This window comes from Pan paniscus, chromosome 11 (assembly GCF_029289425.2).
Source record: "Pan paniscus chromosome 11, NHGRI_mPanPan1-v2.0_pri, whole genome shotgun sequence".
Classification (NCBI taxonomy): domain Eukaryota; kingdom Metazoa; phylum Chordata; class Mammalia; order Primates; family Hominidae; genus Pan; species Pan paniscus.
Genome location: NC_073260.2, coordinates 9977482 through 9982357, shown reverse-complemented (window position 1 = coordinate 9982357; position 4876 = coordinate 9977482).

The following is a 4876-nucleotide window of genomic DNA, read 5'->3' as shown; positions in this document are numbered from 1 at the left end:
AATTGAGCCCCAGGAGGTGGAGGTTGCCATGAGCCGTGATTGTACCACTGCACTGCAGTCTGGGCGATAGAGCAAGACTCTGTCTCAATATAAATAAAATAAATAAATAAATGAATAAATAAATAAATAACAGAAAGGTATTTTCTCACAATTCTAGACGATAGAAGTCCCAGGTCAAGATATTGGCACAGTTGATTTCTTCTCTCCTTGGCTTACAGATGCCCCTTTCTTTCAGCATCTGCACATAGTGCTTGCCTGTGTCCTAATCTCTTTTTTTTTTTTTTTTTTTTTTTTTTTTTTTTTTTTTGAGATGGAGTCTTGCTCTGTCGCCCAGGCTGGAGTGCAGTGGTGCCATCTCGGCTCACTGCAAGCTCTGCCTCCCGGGTTTACACCATTCTCCTGCCTCAGCCTCCCAAGTAGCTGGGACTACAGGCACCCGCCACCACGCCCAGCTAATTTTTTGTATTTTTTAGTAGAGACGGGGTTTCACCGTGTTAGCCAGGATGGTCTCGATCTGACCTTGTCCTCGTGATTCAACCGCCTCAGTCTCCCAAAGTGCTGGGATTACAGGAGTGAGCCACTGCACCTGGCCCTAATATTAGTCACATTAGCTTAGGGCCCACCTATATGACCTCGTTTTACCTTAATTATGTCTTTAAAAGCCCTCTATCGGCCGGGCATGGTGGCTCACGCCTGTAATCCCAGCACTTCGGGAGACCAAGGCGGGTGGATCACAAGGTCAGGAGATTGAGACCATCCTGGCTAATACGGTGAAACTCCATCTCTACCAAAAATACAAAAAAATAGCCAGGCATGGTGGCACGCGTCTGTAATACCAGCTACTTGGGAGGCTGAGGCAGGAGAATCGCTTGAACCTGGGAGGCAGAGGTTGCAGTGAGCCGAGATCACGCCACTGCACTCCAGCCTGGGCGACAGAGCGAGACTCCGTCTCAAAAAAAAAAAAAAAAAAAGGCCCTCGATCCTAATAAAATCACATTCTGAAGTAGTGGGGTTAGGACTTCAACATGTGAATTTGTGGCAAGGCAGGGGGGCAGGAAATGATGTAATTCAGCCCATAACACCTGGGGTGGAGGGTTCTAGATGAACTCACTGCTATGCCTGGCAGGTGGTGTTGGCCATCTAATGGGTGGTTCCCTTCCAACAGAATCTACACTAGGCTTCTTTTTATTTTTTATTTTTTGAGATAGGGTCTCACTCTGTTGCCCAGGCTGGAGTGTGGTGGCACAATCACAGTTCACTGCAACCTCTGCCTCTAGGGCTCAAGTGATTCTCCTGCCTCAGCCTCCCAAGTAGCTGGGACCACAGGTGTATGCCACCAGGTTTCACTGATTATTTTATTTTATTTTTAGTAGAGACGATGTCTTGCCACGTTGCCCAGGCTGGTCTTGAACTCCTGGACTCAAGCAATCCACCTGCCTTGACCTCCCAAAGTGCTTGGATTACAAGTGTGAGCCACTGTGCCCTGCCTACACTGGGCTTCTTGTCGTGTAATTGTTTGTTCTAAGATAGCAAAGGTAGAAGTCTTGCAGCTTCTTAAGGCCTGGCTTTAAAAGAGGCATAACATCATCTCTGCTACCCTCCATTGGTGAGATCTCAAGGCCATTCCAGATTCAAAAGGGGTTGAAAAGGACTCAGCTTCTCACTCTGTGGCAAGAGTATCCTCTTAAGGGGAGGAGTAGCAAAGTCATAGGGAAGTGTGATTTTTGTTTTGTTTTGTTTTTGTTTTTGAGACAGAATCTTGCTTTGTCGCCTAGGCTGGAGTGCAGTGGTGCGACCTCGGCTCACTGCAATCTCCGCCTCCCGGGTTCAAGTGATTCTCCTGCCTCAGCCTCCCAAGTAGCTGGGACTACAGGCACCCACAACCATGCCCAGCTAATTTTTGTATTTTTAGTACAGATGGGGTTTCACCAAATTGGCCAAGCTGGTCTCAAACTCCTGACCTTGTGATCCGCCCACCTCGGCCTCCCAAAGTGCTGTGATTACAGGCATGAGCCATTGCGCCTGGCCGATTTTTTTTTTTCTTTTTCAGACAGGATCTCATTCTGTTGGCTCAGGCTAGAGTGCAGTGGTGCAATACCGATCCCTACAGCCTCGACCTTCTGGGCTCAAGCAGTCCTCCCACTTCAGCCTCCCAAGTAGCTGGGACCACAGGCGTATGTCACCACACCCTGCTAATTTTTGTACTTTCTGTAGAAATGGGGTTTCATCATGTTGCCTAGGCTGGTTTCGAACTCCTGAGCTCAAGCAATCTGCCTGCGTCGGCCGCACAAAGCGTTGGGATTATAGGCATGAGCTACCACGCCTGGCCAAATTCTTCAGGGGTCATTATTGTAACAAAAATTAAGTAGCATTAACTAATAAAGATTACTTAAGCTTTTTGTCACTTGATTTTTTCATCTTTAAAATGTGGATAATAACATTAATAGTTGGCTGGGTGCGGTGGCTTAAGCCTGTAATCCCAGCACTATGGGAGGCCGAGGCAGGTGGATCACTTGAGGTCAGGAGTTCAAGACCAGCCTGGCCAACATGGCGAAACCCTATCTCTACAAAAAATACAAAAACTAGCCGGGCCTGGTGGTGCGTGCCACCAGTGGTCCCAGCTACTTGGGAGGAGGTGGAAGGATCACCTGAACCTGGGTGGTCAAGGCTGTGGTGAGCTGTGATCATGCCACTGCACTCCAGCCTGGGTGATAGAGTGAGACCCTGTCTCAATAAATAAAATAAAATTAAAATAACACTAATAGTGTTGTTTTGAGGACTTAAAGAGTCAATGTACTCAGAACACCATTATATGTCTTTATTATGGATGCTGTTAGATAATCTCTTCTTCTTTTCTGGTTTAAGTCATTTTCTTTGTCTTTAGGATTACATATTTGGTATAGATAATTGGGTGTAGGTTCACTATTATTTATCCTTCTTGTGGTTGATGCATTTTTTTTTTTTTTTTGCGCCACTGCTCTTGGCTGACTTTTTAATTTTTTGTAGAGATGAGGTCTCACTATGTTGCCAGGACTGGTCTCAAACTCTTGGGCTCAAGCTATCTTCCCACCTCATCCTCCCAAAGTATTGGGATTACAGGTGTGAGCCACCATGCCCAGCCTGATGCACTTCTTAAATTTGAGGAATTGTGTCTTTCATCAATTCTGGAATATTCTCAGACATTATCATGCTGAATATGATCTCTTTTCCATCCTCCTTATAATCTATCTCTTTCCAGGTCTTCTCTAAGCCATATGTTGGACTCTTATTCTTTTCAATGTGTTTCTATTTTTATTATTTATCTCTTTATCTTTGTTTCTTTAAAAAAATTTTTTTAGAGGCAGCATCTCACTCTGTTGCCCAGGTGGGAGTGCAGTGGTGTGATCACAGCTCACTGTAACCTTGAACTCCTGGGCTCAAGCAATCCTCCTGCCTCAAGCCTCCCCAGTAGCTAGGACTAAAGGCATGTGCCACCACACCCAGCTAATTTTTAAAATTTTTTTTGTAGAGACAGGGAATCTTGCTATGTTGCCCAGGTTGGTCTCAAATTCCTGGTCTCAAGTGATCCTCCTGCCTTGACTTCCCAAAGTGCTGGTATTATAGGCATGAATCACTCCATCTGGCCCTCTTTTTCTTTGTGGGCTACATTCTGGGTAATTTCCTCAGTTCTGTCTTTCAGTTCATGAACACTTCTTCAGCTGTGTCTTATCTGCTATTTAACCAAGCCATTGAAATTTATTTTCAGTGGCTACAGTTTTCCTTTCAAGAAGATCTTTGTTTTTCCTTCAACTTTGCCTCTTATTTTTGTTTGTGTTGTTTTCTTTTCTTTTGTTTTCTATTTTTGAGACAAGGTCTGGCTCTATCACCCAGGCTAGAGTGCAGTGGCGTGATCTCGGCTCACTGCCACCTCTGCCTCCCAGGCTCAAGCCATCCTCCCAACTCAGACCCCTGAGTGGCCGCTGGGACTACAGGCGCTCACCACCATGCCTGGCTAATTTTTATACTTTTCATAGAGACAGGGTTTCGTCATGTTGGCCAGGCTGGTCTTGAACTCCTGACCTCAAATGATTCGCCTGCCTTGGCCTCCCAAAGTGCTAGAATTATAGGCGTGAGCCACTAGGGCTGGCTGCCTCTTTTTTCATGGTGTCTTTTCATTTTCTTATTTTTTTTTCTTTTAATAATTTAAAGCACACTTCTTTTGTAGTCTCTTTCGGAGTGTGCTCTTATCCCAATTTCTTGGTGGTCTAATCCTCTTCTTGTTTTGTCTGCTGACACTCCCTGTTGAGGATCAGTTCATTTTGCGGTTTGCATTTTCAGCTGTGAGCTCCTGTTCAGCGAGGATCTTGCTTTTTGTTGGGTTCTCAGCTACAGAATGTCTTCTTGCTCCAGTTGCCTCCTCCCAAACTCCAGTACTGGGTGATCTCCCATTTTTTCTTTCAAGATCAATTTTGTTGTTGTTGTTGTTGTTAAATTTTGTCCATATTCCTCAGCAGGAGCAGTGTCAACATTAGCTCAGTCTGCTAGGTTAGGTTAGTCAAATTTAATAGATGATAAAGACATCATTTAAAATCAGTAGGGAAAAGATGAGCTATTTATTAAATGGTATTAAGACAACTGTTCAATATCTGGGGGCGGAGGGAGGCCGTTAGCCTTAACATACACCATAACTAAAATAAATTGCAGACAAAACAAAAACAAATATAAAAGTGGAACTATAAAAGTGCTAGATGAAAAGAATGTGATGGGAAAGGCCTGTTTAATTATTCAACGGATGGTAAAATCCTCCTGAAGCTTTGCTACGAAAAAGTTTAAAAGTTATGTACATGGAAGAACTATGAAAAAAAGCCCTAAAAAGTAAGTGACCAATTAAGAAGAT